This window comes from Myotis nattereri, assembly GCF_964212035.1.
Source record: "Myotis nattereri genome assembly, chromosome: 3".
NCBI lineage: Eukaryota > Metazoa > Chordata > Mammalia > Chiroptera > Vespertilionidae > Myotis > Myotis nattereri.
The window spans coordinates 29,815,578-29,839,269 of record NC_138077.1 but is presented as its reverse complement, the minus strand read 5'-3'; the positions used below and the strand labels follow the sequence as shown (position 1 = coordinate 29,839,269).

Below are 23,692 nucleotides of genomic sequence, written 5' to 3'. Positions count from 1 at the left end.
ACAAAACAAAACAAATAAAAAATAATTATCAAAATCTATCAATATTTCTGTTTGTCATATATTAATATTCTTCTGATCCACTGCTCTAGATCCAATATTTCACTTAATTCCTCCACTGGCCAGCTTTCACCCCTATGTTAATTGGGGGAAAATATACAACTTTTAGTCAGGTCTCTATGGAATGGGTGTGGATGGTGCCAAACCTCCAGGTCTTCTGGGAAGCTGGGATGATGACATACTTTGCTACAGACACTGTCATCCATATGCATTTGTGCTATTTTGACTGATGAACAGCTTGAGGAGAATCCTATATAATAAAAGCCTAATATGCAAATCGACTGAACAGCAGACTGACTGGTTGCTATGATGCACAATGACCACCAGGGGGCAGACGCTCAACACAGGAGCTGCCCCCAGCTCACAGGCCCCAGGCCAGCCAAGATGGGTGCCAGCAGGGGCCCCTGATAACCCCACCAGTCGCCCCACAGATCGGCCCTGATTGCCAGCCAGGCCTAGAGACCCAACCCATGCATGAATTTCATGCACCGGGCCTCTAGTTAATTAATAGACTCCAGATTCAGAGTGTCTGCAAACATCAGCCATGACCCAGAAACAAATCAAAGCAGACTGGAAATTTTTAAACAGACTAACTCAGTGCATTCATACATATCCAGTAAACCTTGGATCTAGGTCAACAATAAAAAACAGACAATAAATATATAAAGTATATGCAATGGGGTGGCTTCTCACCAAACTGTTATTGCATTTATTTATTAAAGGAAGCATTTCTCAGATATTAGCTAACACATTTTCAACTTAAATTCTTTATTTGAGGGATGATAAATATCTTAAATACAAAACATATATGGAGAAAGGTAGTGTTGTGGAAAGAGTGTCAGATTTGGAATAAAAAAAAAAAAAAATGCTGGTTTCACCCTTTACTCATCAGGAGCAAATCCTTTAATCTTTCTAAGCCCCATTTTCCTCACAACTGGAAACAGGAATAATAATACCTTGGACTTACATAGTAGATTAGGCATGTTACAAAGAATAGTAAATAGTAAATGTTTATTGACATTGTAGAGTTTTAGGGGGGAAACAGCTGAAAACAAAAATAATTTGGAGGCATAGACTAATGATCTCTTTGCAGAGTAAAAACACATTAGGACATCGTTATTTCTCCCTAGGAAAAGCTCCCAACGTGCCTGGTCAGCATGTGCGGGAGACACAGGTGAGTAGACTGGGCTCAGAGAGCCTGGCCCTCATCTTTGTTTCATGTTCTGACTCTCAGCGTGGTGGACTCAGAGGTTTGCATAGAGGGCCTGAGAGATCAAGGCCGCATAGGTTCAAATGAATTCCTATTTATGGATATATTAGCAGCTTAAAAACCTGGACTATTCTTCACAGTGCACCACGTGCCTGGGGAGTCCATCTACTCGGGACACCAAATTACAGATGAGATGCTGGCCTTGTCAGTCTGAACAAAGGAAGTCACATGCCTTGAACAGTTAGTTAGTGCCCTCAAGCTCAACAAACCCAGTGAACTGCCGTCCTCTACTACACATCATTCCTCCTCTTGAAAGCGGGCTCTTCCTCGGGCAGTGTCAGGAACATTCAATTAGCCAACATTTACGTTCTGTGATCCAGCAGTGTGTTGGGCCCTGGGTAGATGTAAAGATGTATGAAAAGGGGCTGTGCTCCAATTTGAGTCTAATAAGACAAAAGTGTGAACTACTAACTATAATAAAGATAAAGTGAAGTGATTCTTCTGTAAATTTTGTGGGAGTGTGAGGTGACTGGTAAAAAAAAAAAGGTTAAGAAAGCTAACGTTCTTTGGGCACTTGGATTGGCAGGATGGTAGGCATTTCCTGCATTATTAGCCCATATTCAATTTAATACCCCCCACAGTTCCATGTCATAGAGATGTCACACACACACATCAGCTACGGCCACCTGTTTCCTAAAATTCTAGAGAAGCCTGGCTGCAATAGTCCTTTTGTGGTAGCATCAGTGGACAGGGTGGGTGGATCAAGAACCTAGAAAATTAGAGGCTTGTTCATGGGAGGCAGAGAAGTCTTGTTGTAGGATTTAGAGCACTCTGAATGTCCTTGCTACTCTGGTGCTTTATTTATTTTTATCCATTTGTTACAAATCACAAATATTTATTTTACGGCATGCCATGCTTTTTAGGTTTTAGACCTAAAATTTCAATTATTTAAATAGTCCCTCCACCCTTTATTCTCCAAAGTGTCCTAGTTTGGGCAATAAATATAATGATTACCTTATTCTGACCCCAGTGCTCACCTGGCCCATGTCGCTGGGCTGCTGTACTTGAAGTCTCCCCCTGCTGTGGGGCCCAGAATGTTCTCTATTGATAGTTAAGTGGAATACACAATTGCCAAGTAATAGTGCAATGAAGTCAGCAAGGACCAGAACAGATCTGGATCCTCCACCCAGCCAAGAAACTTCCAGTGGCTACTTGGAAAGGCTTACCCCATCATCTCATTAACCTGACTGTAAAAAGATAGGATTTCATGCTGTTAAATTCCCAAAATTATTTTATTGTGATTACACTTATATTGCATACATGCCAAAGAGGAAGAAAATGTTGGATTAGTACATGAACCAAATTTTGGTGCATTCTATGAAAATATGTTCTACGTATAAATTTATTTATATAATGTTATAAAATAGATATTAGTAATGTCTTTAATAAATTGCCTTCATTAAAACGTATAACCTCATTAAACCCAGCCATTCTTTGAAAATTTTGGAAAGTCCTTAATTTATGTGAAAAAATTAATGTGTAAAAAAATTAATGCCTGGAGGAAGTGGTTCCAAATTATAAATCACTTGATGGGTTCACCTAAATGATCCTAAATTTGTCTTCTCTAGCATTAGAAGAAGAATAACAACCTAGATATAAAAATAAATCCCCAAATCATCCTGAAAAGGTGTCATTAATCTGAAAGGGAGTTTTTCTGACTCTGTTAATATTGAAAAATAGCAAACTAAATTAGTATTAACTGAGCAACAAAATTAAACTAAAAGATATTACAGATTTGGTCACAGTGAATACCATAAATATATCAAGTGGAAATGAATCATGTACAAAGTATAACTTAAAAAGTCCAAGTGCTGCTTGGCATATAGAGATATCATATAGTTGGTGTTTGAAATATAACAATTACAAGAATAACCCAGAAGCAAGAAGCAAAAAATACAGGTCTTGTAATTATTACCTTTCATAGTGAGCAGGGAGTACAACTCTTTCTATGAGTAAAATAAATAATTCTTCCAAAGAAACTAGATTGTCTCTGCAGAGCAGGGAAAACTGCCACTTACTGAATTGTGCCCAGGAGCCTAGGATGTTAATTGATCTCATTTTATCCTGCTTGTCTCATTACAGATGAAGCAATGAGAACAGCCAATGAAAGCCAGAGAAGAAATGATTTCAAATATGATGTTTTTGTGACTTTGCCCTACATCTGGCCTAATGGTCTTTGGGAACTTAAAATAATTTTGGCTAAATGGTCAGATAACATAGATTCAAGAGTTAGACATAAGTGATTTAGAAACTAACAAAAAATGAACAAGAATACATTATTAATGTCTATTCTAATTCTGTAATTCTAAATCTCCCTTTTTGACTGCCTTCTCCCATCCTCCCAGACTCTGAAGCCAAATTCTTAATAATTTACTGTAAATTCATCCAAATATTGTCAATATAAGTTCTAATATACACACTTGTGCACATACACACAAGGATGAATACAGTGCAGACAATTTTTCATTGCAATAAAGGTAACTGTCTCATTCTTTCTGATGATTATCTCATGTTTCAATTTGCTATAATCTTTTATTAAGGCAAGAAAGTCTTAGAGAACAGTTCTGAGGCCCAGAGAATACTCTCCCAGATAGAGGGGCCAATAAAAAAGACAATGGTATTTAAAAAACATCCTATAAAATAAAACCTAATATGCAAATCAACTGAATGGCAGAACAACCAGTCGATATGATGCGCACTGACCTCTAGGGGGCAGACGCTCAACACAGGAGCTGCCCCCTCGTGGTCAGTGCACTCCCACAGGGGGAGTGCCACTCTGCCAGAAGCCAGGCTCACGGCTGGCGAACACAGTGGCGGTGGCAGGAGCCTCTCCCACCTCCACGGCAGCACTAAGGACCCCGCGGGGGCAGTGCTAAGGACCCCTTAGGGGACCCCCATAAGCCAGCAGTGGGACATCCCCCGAAGTGTCCCGGACTGGGAGAGGATGCAGGCTGGGCTGAGGAACCTTCCCTCGACCCCCCCACCAGTGCACAAATATCATGCAACAGGCCTTTAGTGTTTGTATAACAAATAATTTGCTCATTGTCCTTTCTGTGAACATTAGGTAGGGCAGAGACTCTGGCTCTTTTGTTTTATAAAGCATAATCTACTGAACAAACTGCAGGAACACGGTGTTATTCCTAATACATTTGTTTTTTAACATGCTGAGAGGTTTTTAATTTTAATCAACTAGTGCTTCTCATTTAGAAATGTTGGCATTTTCAACAAACTACATATTTGTGGAAATGAATAAAAGTCTGTATTTTGAAAATTAGGACAAAATGCAATTTGTTTGTTAGATTACTCTCCATAACAATCTAACTGGATTTTTGAATAAGTGAGCATCTTGTCCCTTCAGTTAGTGTTTAATATTAAACAACTTCACTAACATGTTACAGATAATCACGCCTAAAGTAATGTTTCAAATTGGGCTGTTAATGAGAGTGATGGCAGATCTGAGCTTCTTGCAAAATCTATTGGAAGTTGTTTTAAAACTTTATTAAGGGTATATCAGATGAGTCCATAAAGTACAGGGATGTTTCAATACAAAATGTGACTTTTATTGGTCCTCTCATGAAAAATGGCATCCGTTTGATTCGAGATGGGAATAAAAAATATATAGCCTGTTCCAGGGAACTCTATTTTCCAGATCTTGAGATTTGTGATTAGTAGGCAAAGAATTTATATCACATAGCAGGCAAGGTAATGGACAAAGTAAGATTTACCTTACCAAACATTTCCATTGAAAGTCAAATCTGTACAGCCTGGCAAATACTGTATTCCTCCTAATATATCTTGTGAGCACATTCAAGGATTACATATACTCTTTTTGCATGCTTAAGATTAAGAATAAGGTGACCCATTTACAGGTAGTTTATATTTAAGTTTTCTCAAACATACCAGAAAATGTTTGAGAGTTCAAAACCATCTTTAAGACATCTGGAAAAAACAGTTAATGCTAGGTTATAATTTAGAATATTTTCAACCCAAAGAGGGTTATTGATGAAATCAGAAGAAGGAGAAATTGCATTTTTACCTTCTCTTACCTTTAATGCCTATGCCAATCTCTGTGTTTATTTCTGTTTGTAGGATATAATTTAAAGGTCACTTTTCTGATTAAGATGCCAACACAAAATCAATCATTTCATAGTATCAAAATTTTTCACATAGTAAACACCTTTACTACTTATGTATTTTTTTCACATTTCTTTTGAGCCTCAAAACAAAAACTCCCTATGAGTTTGGTAGGGCAGATGTTATTATCCTCATTTCAGAGATGAGAAAACTGAGATTTTCCAAGTATAGTGGCAGCAATTAGACTAGACCTGGTGGCTTTTTTCCATTGCCTCATGATACCTTTCATTCTCCTGCCCAAATTAAATTAGACTTACAAGTAATCATCATTACAGAAGCAGGGTCAGAAAACCCTAGCCAGTATTTTTAAATACATATAGAAATGTAATATTCCTCATACTCAAAGGAAAGTATTAGAACTATTTAATGTTTCTTAATTATGCATATATTTTACATGTATGCTAGTGTTTGACCAATGCTTTAAAATATTCAGTCATACCATTAGAGCATGTAAATTCTTATTTCTAATTTTACTAACATTTTTATTGAGTAACAGCATGATTTTTCAGCTGAATAAAAGCTGAAAATCTAGTTTCAGATGGTTATTAGGTGTGTGTGTGTTGAGGGGTGCTTTCATATTACCAAATATAATAATGATTATAATAGCAAAGTACTAGAAGATGAATGGCTAGTATAGCAGTGAGTTCAAAAGTGATTTTCTCCTAATAAATCAAGAAGGGAAGAGAAAATCTACTTGAGTATCAAGTTGTCAGAGTATAGTGACAGCTGAAAAAGAATTGATTCAACAGTGTTTATATTTTTTGAAAACCCCACAGAAAGTTGTATAGAAGTTCAACAAGTTTAGTTAAAAACAGAGAGCTACCCAAATATAAATCACAACCCAGGATCCTAACTGATTTGGGGACATTTGATTAAAATAAGGTAAAATGAAGTAAATGATAATCTTGACAGCTGATTATGAAAACTGGCTGAGAGAAGTGTGATAGCATTGTAGAAGGGTTGTTCTCATTAAAGAAACAGGTGACCATAACATTTCCATCTCTAACCTTCTATTAGGGTCAAGGCAGACACCAGCTAGCTGCCTCTTGAAACTTCTCTCAGGATGAAATTGCTGGAATAAATTTTCCTCTAGCCAAGGACAGGAGTTGTCTTTCCATTCTATCTTCTTAGTGCAGATAAATATGTAAACTCATTAAATAACATAATGGTTTGCAAGACAGTTTATGCAGCGTGATCATAATTAGCCATGTGAAAACCAGTTATTTGTCAAGCATGGAAACAGCATTAGTTAGCTTTTGTTATAAAAAGCAACCAGAAACCTCAGGAGTGTGTAACCATCAATACCTTCTCTTCTAGCGGTTTACAGGTTGGCTGTGATTCCACATAGCTCTGTACCTCATTCTGGGACCCAGATGAGAGTCTGGGACTTGCTTTCTTCATGAAAGAGGGCAAAGATATGGAAGGCGATGCTGAACTGCACACTCACACTTAAAACTCTTGCTCAGAATTGGAGCTGTATCACTTCCACTTAATTGCTACTGGCCCAACATGTCACATGACCAAGTTGGCAATGGATTGGGAAAAAATCACTTTGTCTTCCTTGAGTACCCAGGTCTACATGACATAGGGCATGGATTGAGGATCCTCTTATGGAGTGGGGTGAGCATAGCTGGTAATTGTGCTGATTGTTGAGTTGTTACCAGCTCCAAATTGACTTTTTGCCCTCTCTGTGAAAATGGATCTGGGCCCTTTAAATAATTTTCCTTTCTTTGTGGGCATGATGCTAAGCCATGCCAGTAGAGGGCACTGGAGAGACACTGCAGGCTAACAGGATTTCCTTCCTGGCTCCAGCATGCTCTCTAAGCAGGATCCAGAGGCAGCTCCTCCAGCACCTGGCTTCCTTAACACAAAAGCCTTCACCAGCACCTGGCTCTTGCAGTGCATGTGTTTCCTCCTACTCACCATGGGTAAAGTGGGCTGTTTGTCCGGCATTCCACTTCAGCAGCCTGGCAGCTCCTTTGGCATTAGGTTGCTGCAGTTGTGCACAGCTGTTCCAATGCCAGCTCCTACATTGCAGGCTGTGCTTCTTCAGGTCTTGGCTCCTGGCTCCTGGCTCCTGCACTAACTGGCAGCTTCCCCTGACACACCCTTCAGGCAATGTTGTAGTGGAGAGACACCTCTCCATGAACCATTTTCTCCAGCACCCTACACTGGATTTCTGGCAAAATCCAGAGGTCACATTTCCAGCAAATTCTGCTGGAGTGGTAGCACAGTAGCCTCTGCCATCCAGTGAACCATGACCACCCCTCTCCAACAAAGTCCCAAGCCTCTTAATGCTCCAGTTCAGCCTGGGGGTAGTAGCTGTAATCCTATATTCTTTAGAGTTTCCTGTATTTCTTACTTGCTAATTCCCCTTTGCTTCAACCTCCCGTTACAGTTAACAATTCTTTCTATTAAATTTCTCATGTTCAAATTATTGTGTGGTTTCTGTCTCTCCTAATTGGACCCAGGCGGGTACAGTTCATATTATAATCTAATACAGAGATCTAACAAATGGAATTAGTTAGATAACATATATTGTTCAATAGGATAAATTAGCCTATTTATTGGCACCTAGGACTGGGATTCAAAGTTTGAGGACTTAAGGCTCCCTTTCTCCTGGGCATGTTTGGCTGGGCTCTCTTCTTGCTACATCTCTGTCTAACCAACCTTGCTTGCCAAAATCATTCTCAAACTCTGTGAATAACTTAAGGTTGTGATGGGCTCCTCTAGTTTCTCTAAGAACAGAGTTAACTCTGTTTATTTTTACTCTAATTGATTTTGTGTTGACTTTTACCAGACATCTAATTTTCATTACCTCTTCAAATTCTTGATATTGGTCTCACTGGAACCCTCATTTATGCCAATATTATTCACACATCAGAGATGACTCATGAAGAGTAATTTTTAAAAAGGCATCTTATCCCCTTAAAATTATAATTGCTGCCTTTCACTTCTGATACATTCTTTAACCTCTGATAACTATTAACTGAATTACATGAGTTTGTGTAAAGTATATCTAGAAAACAGAGGATAGATTTTTGATCAATACTTGTGTTAAAATAGAAATCATATATCCTTTTATAATTTAAATTTTCTTTCTTGAGAATCAGCACAGAAAATGAAAACCACTTTTTTGGGGCAAAGGGAACTTAACTTATTCTTTTTTATTAATACACTAGAGACCCGATGCACGAAAATCCGTGCAAGAGCAGGCCTTCCTTCCCCAGGCTGCCAGGACCAGCTTATCCGGCACCCGGGGCCCAGGCTTCCATCCTCCTGCCGCTGGCAGGCACCCAAGACCACAGCTGGCTTCACCCGGGCTGCCCACAGGCACCAGGGACCGTGGCTGGCTTTGCCCAGGTCCCAGCTTCGTATAGAAGAATGTTTGGAATGATGTCCGGAAGACGTCCGGTCTAATTAGCATATTACCCTTTCATTAGATAAATTTTACAGAAATGTTTATTGAGACTGTAGCTATTCCTCTCAATTTAAAACTGAGTAATTCAAAGAGTTATTTGAGGAAAATAAAGTTTGATTTCTCTCTCAAATTTCCTTCAGATTGACTATCAATGTGAATAATTGATGACAACAAGTTTGGCATGAATATGTTGAGTATAAGATAGGTGTGCTGGAGCTGTGACCTGCAAGTTAATTTTGAGATAGAGAGAGGTAGATGAGAGAGAGAGAGAGAGAGAGAGAGAGAGAGAGAGAGAGAGAGAGAGAGAAAGAGGAAGGGAAAGAGGAAGGGAGAGAGAGAAGACTTATATAGAGAAAAAGTTATCTTAAAGCTTTGCCTAAAAGTCAGGTAGGATCCATCAATGGCTTCTATAATAGCTGATAAAGTTTATTGCTGCTTACATTTGGTTTTTTTCCATCCTCTAATTTGATATGCTCGCATATTTTACTAGACATCTTAGGCTCTGAGCCTGTAGGGATCAGGGAAGAAGTCTCTATCCTGCCATTAACCCCCTTAAACCTCCTCCAGCCCTCACTCAGAGAGTCCCAGCTTTTAGATTACATTTACAGTTGTAGGTTTGTGCTTTGTGAATTATGGAATTTACAACCTGGAAGAAGCTTTGAGATTTCCCATTCCCAAACTCTCATTATACGGATGAAAAAATGAGGCCCAGAGAAGAGAAGAGGTATATTCTGAGATCTCAGCGAGCGGATCTGACATAGCTATTAAAGTGGTCTCTTGAAGTCTACATTAGTGAACTTCAGACTGTCAGAGCTCATGTGGACAACAGGTAAAATCTTTATTGATATCAGAGAGCATCACTTGTGAAAATGAATGGAGACTAATGATAGTTGAAGAAAGAATGCTGGCAAGCAGGCTGTCTGCATGTTCCATGTGTTAACTCTGACAATGTGTGGCTCATAGAGACCCATGGTTCTACTTAACTTAAGAACTATCACCTATATTTGTCATATTCCTCCTGATATAGACAAGAGCACATAATTAATCTGAGATCCTGAGTGTGTCTATGTGTTTTAAGCAAAGGTTTTCATTTTCTTTTAAGTGAACATTCTTTTCTTGTTTGTTCGCTTGTTTGTATATAACTATGTCACTGCTCACTTCTATTTACAAACCATCTGGCAATTCCATTTTCCAATGGCATCCAACAAAACAAAAGCAGTAAATATAGTAACAGGAACAAAAATAAAGACAGGTCATCTCATCAAAGACAGTACTTATTTATAACCAGATTTGAGATGTACTAAACATTGTGCCCCAACAACATAATTAATAATAACATTCAAAGAAAGTTTTCATCTTTAATGTTGCTTCTCATTAACTTGAAATTGGCTTAATTTAGGATTTGATGGAGAAAAATAGGAATCAGCAAGAGCCCAGGTTCGCAATGAAGATAATAAGGCTCTGCCAGATGGCAATATCAAAATCTATGGCTGAGACACACACAGACATCAAACATTAATTTTCAAATGAGAAATGATTAAAAAAAAGAGCTGGGATTTTCTTATAAATGGTATATGTTATTATATATTCTAATAAATCTAGTTGGAATGTGATATCTCTGTTCAATAACTTTTCTATCACATTTCACTACTAGCAATAATTTTTCCATGTTATTTATCACCTTATTTACAAAGACTTTGACATTATTGGTTCTTATCTCCTTACACATCTCATGGATGTCACTAGCTGGATGATTTCAATGGTCTCCCTGCCATTTCCACATCTTCTTGTTTTTTCATATCACCCTACCGATCATGACCAGAACAACAGGCAGAAATCACATTTTCATCCTACTATTGCTCTACTCAAATATCTCCCACCGAAAACCACACCCCTGCCCATGGGCATATAGAATTTATCCCGAGCTACAGTCAACTCTGTCTACTCAAACAAGTCATACATAAATTCCCTGAATATACTGTCTGCCTCATCCAGTAGGCCATCTATTTTTAGAACATGCAGTTAAATCATTTCTCAAAATGCATTTACAAAATATTAAATCTTTGAGTTAGCCTCACTTTCAAATATTTCCAAATATGTTAGGGAAACCGGTGTTAAATAAAATTAAATGATTCCTCTCACCTGGCTCTAGAGAATTTTGGTATGCAGTCTTCCTCAAAATCCTCTGACCATGGAGCCCTCCCACGAAGATAATTTTGTGATGCCTATCCATCCATATGCAAACCCATATAAATATCTATATTTCTAAATTTTATTTATTTCTTTAAATTAAAAGCTCCAGAAAGATTAAGCATAAAGTATGTTAAACATAACCCTGCAATCCCACTCCTAGGTATATACCCAAGAGAAATAAAAATGTTTATACAAAAACTAGCACATGAATATTTATAGCAGAACTATTCATAATAGCTGAAAGGTGGAGACAATCCAAGTGTCCAGCAACTGAAAAATTGCTAAACAAAATGGGGTTTATCCATAAAATGAAATATTATTCAACCTTAAAAATGAAGGAAAGGCTGACACATGCTATAATATAAATGAACCTTGAAAATACTGTGGTAAGTGAAAAATGCCAATTACAAAGAGCCACATGTTGTATGATTCCATTCATACAAAATCTAGGATAGAGATATCTGTAGAGACAAAGAGAATTGTGGTTGATCAGGTCTAGAGGGAAATCGGGGTGTGGTGATACTAAGGGGTATAGCTTCTCTTTCTGAGTTGATAAAAATGTTCTAAAATCAAATGTGGTATGCTGATTTATGAATATATTAAAACAATGTGAATATATTAAAACATAGAATTTTGCATTTAAAAAATGAATTGTATGGTGTGTGAATTATACCTTAATAAAACTGTTTAAAAAAGGTTCCATACATGTCTAGACTAGCAAATCATATTATACCATTTTGTAATCCCTCATTATGCCTGTATTTTAATTAGCAAGGGTTTAATAATTATCTGACAAAGGAACTGAAAGAAGAGGCTAGCATAAGCCTTTCTGTTCACTGTGATCTCTGGACAACAGCATCATATCCCAAGAGCCTGTTAGAAATGCAGGTTCTCAGGTCGACTCCACACCTGCTGAGACAGAATCTGCATTTTAACAAGGTCCTATGCACATTTGAGTGTGCAAAACACTGGACTGTAACATCTTCTAATTGTTGAGAACACTAAGCTTTTACACAGCTATTTTGCTTTCTTGTGCCTTAGGGCTTTTAATATAAAGAGATTAAATCAATTCACTTTTAATAAGAACAGCATCTAATGAATTACAATTAACCTAATTTTCTCACCAGCAGTTTAAATGTTTCCAAGTACTCAGTCAAATCTCCAAACTGTGAAGATTTTTTTAAATATAAGAAATGATATAAAAATAAATAGATAACTCTTTCAGGTCTTTTAGTTCCTTGAATTGTACAGACACGCTATCTTTTCTAATCATTGATTCAAATGCAAAAGCTTACAGTAAATTTGTCAAAAATACATAACAAATTATTTTAAACCAACTTATTTTCTCATCAATAAAAAGCAGTTTATAACCACTGTTGTTTCTCTTATTATCATAAAAAAATTGATGAATTAGCAGCAATCATTTTGGTCATGCTCAAAGAATATTAAATATACTACATGAATCAGAGAAAATACCTTTTTTTTTCTTCTCAGAATGCCACTGATTGGTTTGTGCTACTGCTGGAAACGCTGTAAGATTTGAAGCCCTGTATTTCTATAACTTTGTCAGAATAAGAGAACTTTGTAATTGAGAAACATGTACTTAATTACAGCACAAAATATACACATATAAAATGCATTCCTTTCAAGGGTTGTTCTTGATCTCTCATGCCCACACAGAGAAACCTGAGGTATCTTGGTTCTGATCTGCTCTATCCCAACCCTGAAATAGGGGTCAATAGGATCCAGTGGGAAACTCAGATAGGCGTGGCCTGACTCCTTTCCCCATCATAGGTGTGCTCTGGGGAAGTGCAGGCCTCCTGCAATGAGAAGGGTCACTCAGGATTGTCAGGTGACTTATTATTAAAGGGCTAACAAGGGTGTTAGAAAAACCCAACTGTTTTTCTCAGTCTGCAAGACAGACTACAAACAACTTATGATCAATTACCCTGAATATTTTGATAAACAATCACAGAATCTTATGGTGTTATACAATTCCGGAGGCCTACCATCCCCTTGACAAAGAGAGAATACTGTTTAGAAAAATTCTCCAGATATGATTTCTCTAAATATGTCTTTCCTATTTATGGGGAGTATTGAAATATATGAACGTTTATGTTGTAATAGCATGAAGCACTTCACCTCTTTCCAGGATACATTCTTAGAGAGATACTATTTCCAATTAGGCACTTGTATAGAAGATATAAAGTAAAAATACAAAAAATAGGCATATTCTATGTGCTTGGATTTACTGGCAATGCATGTAAAATGTACCCATAATATGTATCTGAACTAAATACAATGAGTGATATCCTTTTATGTTGATATCAATCATATTCAAGAAAGTGCAGACTTGGCTTGTTAGGAAAAACTAGAATGAATAATAACAATTTAAATTTAATTTGAACGTATGAAGTGAGGTATACAATTATTTCAGAAATGAGCAGCTTTAATTCTTTCTCTGAGATCCTATACTGAGGGGGTACTGGTTTCAGGTCATTAAAAATAAAGGCACCTGAAAGCCAATAGTACAGTAACAAGTCAATTTTAACTAACTTATTTTCTGATTAAAAATTATACATATATTCAGAGTCCCTTTTAATGGGTACTTATTCAGAGAAAAATGTTTACATTATTTAGAAATTGATGAAGGAATTTCTTATAGCAAAAAATATTGAACAATCAGTTACCCATTACTATTTTTGGATAGTAATAGAAAATAATATGGGTCTTGCAAGGGCAGGAACCAAGCCTCTACATTTCAGAAGCCTAAAAAGATCACTCTTTGGAACACAGAACCACAGATATCTTTTAGTGATATGATCCATGATCTAAAAATCTATTAGATCATGGAAAAACACAAATCTGAAGTACTCAGCAGGGTACAACAGTTGGAGAATTTTCCCTGGAAAAAACTTTAAACGTATAGCAATGCAATCTTTCAGAAAGTTCAGCTCATTTTTAAGAAGACTGACTAGAGAAAACTCACAGTAATTGTGAATAAAACTAAAATGTTTTATTCTTAAGAATACTAGAAGCCCAGCACTCGAAATCGTGCGGCCCCACCCACCCGCGCAGCCTCACAGCACTCATAGCTCCACCCACCTGTGCCGGTAGTTTGTCTGCGTTAGGGCCACTGGGTTTTTAAAATACAGATTAAACTTACGTTCTGCTTCCTGACATATGGGAAATTCAAGGACCATGTTCCAAACTTCTTTTTTAAAGAAGATCCCTTGCTGCCGGCCGTTCACAGACATGCCCACACAGCCATTAGTCCAGACTGACTCCTGTGCCACTGTTTTGCAAGTGCCCAGGCCTACTGAGGCAGCAGGTTTGCCTGTGGCTAATTTTGGTTCTGGATTATTCCCAACAAGAGGGCCCCCGGCAGATATGTCTTGTCAGCCACAGTCTTCCAGAACTTCTTTTTTTCTAGTCTCCTTGTCTTGTCATAAATCTGTATGTCCCTAATGAAATCTGGAAAGCGCGCTGGCTCATCTTGGAGAATTTATATCAGTAATGGTCTCTTCCAGCTCGCCTCACTTCTAAATACACTTCTGACTATAATAAGTGCTAGCTGAAAGCCGAGGTGTTGAAATGATTACTCTGAATTACTGGGAGAAAATGATGGGCTTTATTTAAAAGATTAACTTAAAAAGAGATAAAGTGGATTTCCACTTTGGTAGCAGAGTTTCAGGTTTGAATTATATGTTTTCTCTCCAGTCTAAAAGGCACAGATACTCGAGAATAACAGAGTTTCTACAAAGAGTGAATGACAGATGCCTTCCAGTGCCAAAGAGAAGGGGCAGCAGGGCAAGTGATAAGAGGCAGTTCTCCAATAGGGAACTTTTTGGGAAAATTAAGGAAGTGGAGGGAAGATTGTTAGGTCCCAGGACTGAACAATTAGTATCTGTCTCTGTTCCCTGCAGCCCATTTTCATTCAACAGCATGTTCCCTTTTCTCTGCTTAATTCCCATAGCACTGGGCTGTGCCTGTCTTCTATTTACTTATGCCTGCTATCTTATACTAAAGCTGTGTGTGCAATCATTATTATTGAACTGGAAGCTCCCTGGAGACAGAAAGATGACCTTACACATATTTTTATCTTCAACAACATATTATAGAGGAGAAATTTTTTTTTAAGAAAAAAAGAAGAAACACTTCCCAAATGTGTATTATGCATTAGGCCTGTGATGGCGAACCTCTGACACGCGTGTCAGAAGTGACACGCGAACTCATTTTTTGGGTTGATTTTTCTTTGTTAAATGGCATTTAAATATAATAAAATAAATATCAAAAATATTAGTCTTTGTTTTACTATGGTTGCAAATATCAAAAAATTTCTATATGTGACGCAGCACCAGAGTTAAGTTAGGGTTTTTCAAAATGCTGACACGCTGAGCTCAAAAGGTTCGCCATCACTGCATTAGGCAAATGCAAGGTGTTAGTAGATGGAAGGATACAATAACAAATTTGAGCTCCCTGCCTGACTTTTGAATTAGTCCAGAGTTAATACCTAATAGGCAAATGTAGACAAAATATTGGCTTTATTTTTGTTAGAACCAAAGGAAGGGACTTGGGGCTACAGTAATAAGGGGCTTCCTCAAATTGTATGTAGAATTAGGCAAACCTGGCCACAGGTGTGGCTGGGAAGCCTCCGTCTTCCCCATGTGGAGTCCTGCCCTGGTTGAACATATACCACAGCAGAGCAGAGCAGACTAGGAAGAACACTTTTGCAGCATTTACAGGTCCTAATGAGGAGATGGGAAGGTGGGCTGAACTCCATATTTCCTTCCCCAAACTTTCCAATGAGGTAATTTTTTCCAACTCCCCTGGGAAGAAGGGAGTGAGTGAGGGGGCAGAGAGATGTCAAGGATCTTTACACAAATGAACATCTCTCTTCCTGTGGCTATGAAGTAGGGCAGAGGAGGTTGAGAAAGCCCATAGATAGTAAGGAACTTGCCCTAAGCTCCACAGTTAGTAAATGTCAGAGGCCACATTAAAATCCAAAGTGTGTGCCCTTTGTTCAACCTGGTCCACAGTGTCTGAGGTCTGAAACATGTCTGGTGAATGGATGGGTGGATGGGTGAGAAGAATCCTTTGTATACATTTGTGTGTCAACTAGGATAAGTCCCAAGAATTTTAAGTGGTTCAAGCTCTTCAGACAAAATTAATTTCATATTATAAACTAGAGGCCCATTGCAGGAGGATTCCTGCAAGAATAGGGCTTCACTCCTGTCTCTGCAGCTCCTACCCCGCGACTCCTACCTCGCCCTTCTCAGCGGCCCCTACCCCGCCCTACTCTTCAGATCCTACCCCACCCATCTCCACTACCTCGGCTTTGTTGCTTGGCTTCCTTCTACAGTGTCTTCAGTCTTCACTCCCAGCTGGTATATGCAAATTAGCCGCCATCTTTGTTGGCAGTTAATTTGCACGCATGCTGATTAGCCAATGGGAGGTGTAGCGAAGGTACAGTCAATTACCATGTTTGTCTATTATTAGATAGGATGTCTTGATAAATTTAAAAAGGACAACTTTTTGAAACAATATGGGAATTTTCTCAAATTCTTTCCCATTTATAAATGAATATGGGAGGCCCTTTACAAATGAATACTAAGAGAAGCAGAAAAATTCTCAATAATTATTTCTTTAAATGAATTTCATGAACTCAAACCTGAATGTATATAGATAGATGAATACCTATCGAGATAGATAGATATCTTTTCCCAAAGACTCCAGTATTTGGCACAATGTTTTTATTAAGCTGAAGAGGCACACAGTAGTGTGCTGTAGTCTGGGAAGAATTACTGTAAAGGAGGATTCTTATTAGGTAAGTCTTTCTGAACTGAGAGGAAAATAAAATAAAAAAGGCTTAAACTTCGGCAGGAGCAATATAGATACCACCTAAGGAAGGCTTTTCTGCTAGCTCCGGTTATTAAACAGACTGTAGAAAGGAGTTACAGAATCCTCCCTTGGAGATCTGTAATACCAGGATAAATAACCAGCTGGTTTAGAACCAGTGCTGCTTGGAGGCAAGAAGCTGGCCTGGGTGAGTTCTCAAAGCATCAAATATAATTACTTGTACTTTCATTTAAAATAGCACACAATAATTTTATATCCAGGATGCTTAACACTATTGAAACCCAGTGACGAAAGAAACCATGCCTTGTACCAGAGTTGAGGGTCTCTTGGCCCTTGTAGCTCTGTGACTGCATTGTTCTGATTAACCTGCTTTATATCCAGTTCATGCTGCCTATCAATCTCTTTGAGGGGAAATAAGAAAGCTTGGCTTCTAGTGTCATTTTGCTCATTAATCAGCATTTTCAGCTTGTTTGATTTCCCTGGGATTCCATCTATAGAAGCCTTTTTAGCCAAAAATTCCATAATTCCATGATAATGAAATACAGAGTTAGATTCTCTCTTTATTCACATTATAATTTCTAATGTGTTTCAGAAAAATATTTGGCAGAAAATATTAACAAAATTACTGTTAAATATTTTAAATTTTGCCTGGTAATTCACTAAGCAACATACCTTTTTGTTAATTTATCTCTCCCAAATGGAAGACTTTATCTGAAATGCTCAATCAATGTTTATTATCTCTGTTCACTTAATAAAACACAGTAATATTACTTGCCATTTCATTTAGAACAATTCCTTGACTCCATGGGACCACCATCCTCCAAAAGTCACACTGGTTATGCTGTTGAACCAATAATTTAGACAAGTCACAAGCAGACCCTGTAAAAGTATAAACTCAGATTTTAAAAAAGTACCCCCTATGGTTTTCCTTCTTGAAAGAAAAAGTGTGATTTAGCTTTTCAAATAAAACAGACTTGCTACCAGAAAATATTTACACAAAGACCTACTGATAACCAATGTTTTCACTAGTCAGACTTGAAATAAATGCAATATTCTTAGAATCTGTCGATAAGGAAATGAATAAAAGGTGTACTAAATGGTATGCTTATATGCTTTGTGTTTGAATGGATGGGTATTTATCCATTTGTTCATATATTCAGTAAGTATTTATGGAATTCTAGTAGGTATTAAGATACCTATGAGCTGGGGATAAAAAAGTGATGACATAAACCTTTCCCAAGAGAGATTCCCAACCTAATAGACAGTACAAATGTGTAAATAAGTACAGTACTCTGTGAGATGTTCTATACTGGAGGTATACACAACATGAAAGGAAGGAGAATATAGTGTCTAATAGCCTAGAAATAAGATTCCCCCACCAGGACCACAGATTTTGGAATCAGATGAAGACTATAGAATAACTGTGTGTGAAATAGTAAAGTAAAATGATACAATTATCAAAATGAGCATACAACAGAAAAAACTACATACATATTTGAAAAAAATGAGAACTTCTAAAAATGTAAAATTAAATCATTACTATTTGAAACTTAATAGACTGGTTGAGCATATGCAGTAAAGAAAAAAAAAAACACACAAAATAGACTATATAAAAGCACCAGGTGATGTAGAACGAGAAGGTCTAACATATATATCAGAGTAACAGAAGAGGATGTTTAGCATCCTCTACCCACTAGTACCCCTTCCCTCAGTCGTGAAAATCAATGTCTTCAGACACTGACAAATGTTTCTGGAGGACAAAATCACCCCAGTTGAAAACCATTGCCATAGAAATCATATGAGAGATGTAAATTACTGGCTTCTGTCACTCATGTTTATAGATGTAAAAATCACAAACAAAATAACAGCAAATTGAATTTAATAGCAAATAAATTCATAAAATCAAGTTGATTTTTCTCTGAAGTGCAAAGATGGTTGCATATTTTAAATATTATTACCCACATTAATACACTAAAGAATAACCTCATGCACTTAATACATATATACAGATAAATACATATACTATACACAATATAATATGCATCTCCCCACAGTGTCCAGTGGTAGACAGTTCTATTCCCTCTTTATTTTCTCCTTTAGTCTGTACCCTATAATAATTTATCTTCAGTGAATTAAACCTATTGATTTCGGTTCAGAGCTATGCCTGAGAGAAGAGGATACTCATGTAAATTTAGCTAATCAAGAAGCCTTCTCCTCGACCTACCTGGCTTGGCTCAGTGGATGGGGCGTCAGTCTGCAGACTGAAGGGGCCCAGGTTTGATTAGGGCCAAGGTCACATACCTGGGCTGCAGGCTCAATCTCCAGTTGGGGGCCGTGCAGGAGGCAGCTGATCAATGATTCTCTCTCATCATTGATGTTTCTATCTCTCTCTTCTTCTCCCTTCCTCTCTGAAATCAATAAAGAAATATATTTTTTAAAAAGAAGCCTTCTCCTCAAGTTTATAGCTCTTTAGAGAAAAGGTTAAAAAATAAGATTAGCTAACAATACCATTCACAAATGCTTCAATTCCACTGAAAGGTAGAGTCTAGATTTATTTTAATGGTACAACAAATATCTACTAAAATGTTGATGTGTATTTTAAAAAGCAATTCAAGCAGGTTAAATTCTATTTATACTAAAGCAAAGCAAAGTCTGTTCAAATGACTGTTTAATTCTATGTCTGTAGCAATCAACACAATGGTCTTTGAAACCAACTGACCTTTACCGTGAACATCCAATAAATAAATATGAATGGCTCATTAGTGCACTCACATGAACTGAAATGCTCATTTGCAGTGGCTTTAGAATGCACTCAATTTCAAAACGACCTCTATTATTTTTTATTTAATTACCTATTTAAACAAATCTGAGATCATTGCATATTCAACAATTGTGCACTCTGAATCTCTAGCATCATCATGTCTACCAAATAGTAATTTAAAGGTATGAAAAGGAAAGGATGCTAAGCATAAGACTGATAGAGGTGGTTCTTTATGGGTGAGTTGTTTCATTCCATAGTGCCATCCTCAGTTCTGCATCTTGGTAACTAGGACGTCAATGTTAACTCAGTATCAAACTCTTAATTCTCACAAATACTGACCTTACCCCTATTCATTTTGTATAAACATCAGTTAAATAAAACCATGGAAATCACTTGTGTAAAAGTTTTACCTTTATATGAAGAGTAACTGACTTCAATAACATGATATAATTGCATGTAAATGAATTATTGGGTATAAAGTTTGCCATTCCTTATCAACCTAATAGCTATTATAAAAAGTAATAGCAATTGTTATACCTAACAGTGGCTAATTGCTGTGCTGGGCTCTTCAAATATGTCTATAATAAAATGATACTCAGTCAAAAAGAAATGAAGAGAATGTCAGGGAAGGGAGTGGTCATGATGACAAAGAATATTCTCAGCGTGTAGAATACGCTTCAGTGGTCATTGTCCCACCTTTCATTTGAACACCTTGGGGGCCTTGACTCCTCTTCTTCTCTGATACTGAATCAGTACAGGGAACACCTTTGTTAAACAATCTCATCATAAATAAAGATTATCTTACTTTTAAGGAAAAGAGCCTGGGTGAATTTAGGGCTTGCCCTTATACACATACTAGGGGCCCAGTGCATGAATTTGTGCACCTTGAAAGGAACTGTGGATATGGAGAATGCGGTCGGCACAGGGGTGGGTCTCAGCCCATCCTCCATGCCCCCGCCCAGCCCCTCCTGCTGTGGTCCCTAGTCCCTTGTCTGCCCACAGCCCCGCTCCCATGCGCTGACAGCGCCTTCCCTGCTTGCACGCACTGACCGTGTGGAGCAATTGGGGCTGGCACCAGCAGCGGGTGCAAGTGGCAGCTCCAGTACCAGCAGTGGGTGCAAGCAGGGCCGGCGCCGGCAGCAGGTGAAAGCGTCAGGTGGGACCATGGAGTGCTGGAGCAAAGAATTTTCAGTAACCGCCAGAGGCTTGCCCTGATGACAGAGACTGATGCCCTGCCTTGATCTGGCGCCCCTGCTCACCTGCTCCACCATCCCGCCACAGCCGACGCCTGCCATGTTCCCTGCACACCCTCAGTGGTCAGCACACATCAATCATAGTGACTGGTTGTTTGGTTGTTTGGTTGTTCCACTGTTCAGTCTATTTGCATATTAGGGTTTTATATATAGACTAGAGGCCCGGTGCACAAAAATTTGTGCACTGGCGGGGTGGGGGTGTGTGTCCCTCAGCCCCACTTGTGCCCTCTCACAGTCTGGGACCCCTCGGGAGATAATGACCTGCTGGCTTAGGCCCACTCCCGCGTGGCAGAGGGCAAGCCCAATCCCTAGGTGCCTGCCCCGCAGCCCCTGGCTGGGCTCAGAGCTGGGCCAATTGGGGAGTTGGGGCACCACCCCCTGTCATGCACAGAGCAGGGCCGATCAGGAGGTTGCGATGCCACCCTCAGTCACGCTCAGGGTAGGGCCGATTGGGGGTTGGGGCGCCACCTCCTGTCACACTCAAGGCAGGATCGATGGGGAGGTTGCGGCGCAGCTCCGTCACCCACAGAGAAGGGCCGATCAGGGGGTTGGGGCACTACCCCCTGTCACACACAGAACAGGGCCCATGGGGGGGTTGGCGGCCGCACCCTGTCACACACAGAGCAGGGCCCATCAGGGGGTTGGGGAGCTCCCCCCTGTCACACACAGAGCAGGGCCGATTAGGGGGTTGGGGCGCTGCCACTGTCACACTCAGGGCAGGGCCGATGGGGAGGTTATGGCTCTACCCTGTCACATACAGAGCAGGGCCCATGGAGGTGTGTTGGGGCACCGCACCCTGTCACACACAGAGCAGGGCCGATCAGGGGGTTGGGGCGCCGCACCCTGTCACACACAGAGCCGCAGGGCCATCAGGGGGTTGGGGAGCTCCCCCCATCAGGCACAGAGCAGGGCTGATCAGGGGGTTGGGGTGCCTTCCCCTGTCACAAACAGAGCAGGGCGGATAGGGAGGTTGTGGCCCCACCCCCTGTCACACACAGAGCCGCAGGGCGATCAGGGGGTTTGGGCATTGCCCCCTGTAAAGCTAATCCTGGTGCCGGGAGGCCTCGAAGCTCTGCTGATCCTGGTGCTGGGAGGCATATTACCCTTTTACTATATAGGATAGAGGCCTGGTGCACGGGTGGGGGCCGGCTGTTTTGTCCTGAAGGGTGTCTTGGATCAGGGTGGGGGTCCCCACTGGGGTGCCTGGCCAGCCTGGATGAGGCGATGATGGCTGTTTGCATCTGGTCACACCCCCCTTTAGGGTGGGGGTCCCCAATGGGGTTCCTGGCCAGTCTGGGTGAGGGGCTGAGGGCCATTTTCAGGCTGGCGGGTGACTGAAGCTCTCAACTGCTCCTTTTTTCCTTTTTATTCTTGGATTTATGGCTGTCACTGGAGCTGAGAGCCGGCTTTAGCTGTGAGACCTTGCTGCTGAAAGCAGGTTTCTGACTTTGTTTACTTTCTGTATTTGAAACTTTGTTGCGACTCCAGCTCTGAGTTCCCGGCTGACTGAAAACAGGTTTCTGGGGTTTTGTTTAGCTTCTATATTTGTAACAATGTTTCTTAGCAGCTCAGAGACCAGCAGCGGTAGGCGGCGAACGTTGGAGTCCTCTGTCACTGAAGCAAGCAAGCCTCCTGTTCACTCCTGTTCGTGTCAGTAGCCTGGCTGCTGGCCGCCATCTTGGCTGGCAGTTAATTTGCATATCGCCCTGATTAGCCAATGGGAAGGGTAGCAGACGTATGGCTAATTACCATGTTTCTCTTTTATTAGATAGAATATCGTTCTTTGCAGAGGGCCTTGCTTGGGGTGAAACCTGTCTTGGAAAGGCCCAGATGCAGCTGCACTTGAACATCTGGCTGCCTACCTAGAACCCTCTTGTGGCTGTCTGCCAGAGCCTTGCCAGAAGGACTGAAGCACATACCTCCCTGAGAGTCTGAAAAATCCTCCAGCCCAGTGGCCACCAATGGGTGGTCCTGCCTACTCACACCGATAGCTTGTCTGGTCTCCGCAGTCCCAATGAAGCCAACAGCCAGCCCCCACCATTTTCAGCTGAATGTCTTTTGTTGTTTTGTTTTCTCCTATGAGCTTACTCATTATATGCTTCATCAGGAATAGATATTATCAGGTAAAAAAAATGAATATAAGTGTGTAAGATCAATAGGAAACCATAGTTAGAATAAATGAATTTCTAAGTGACCTAATCAAATACTCAGGCATTTTGATAGTATGGATAGGAAAAAAAAATAAGTTGGGAAAGTCCAGGAATCCTATTTAGTGTCCATGTCTCCCCTTTTTGAGAACAACAAAGGAAGCATTCCTTTGCTCCTCTTACATTCCCAACATAGGCAACAACTGAGTTCACAAATGAGAGTATGATTCATAGTTACCACCTGAATGCTTCCATAAGCCACTACTGTGCGAAGTGCTTTAGATGCATTATCTTATTTAATTCCCACAGCAACTTTTGGGGTTTTAGGAACTGCCATTATCCTAAATTTTACAAATGAGAAAAGAGTCTTAGCAAGATTAAATAACGTGCCCAAGGTTAGGTAAATTGTAAGTGGCAGAGCTGAGACTCAAACCCAGGCCCCCTTGAATCCAGTGGATTTATCCCCATGCCATAATGCCTTAAAACAGCCTTCTGCAAGGCTTCGGCTTATGTTTCAATCTTCACTGCTGCCAATCAGTGAACTCCTTCAGGGCAGAATTTATTTCTCATTAATTTTTATATCCCAAAGCATGGGAT

General features: G+C 39.5%; 1 protein-coding gene across 1 annotated transcript in view; it reads right to left on the bottom strand.

Moving 5' to 3' along the window:
• LOC308515321 (uncharacterized protein) overlaps nucleotides 1-23,692 on the bottom strand; it is a gene marked incomplete at its 5' end in the record, with an annotated part of 608,185 nt that overhangs the window by 209,104 nt on the left and 375,389 nt on the right. The gene's annotated exons all lie outside the window — the stretch shown is intronic.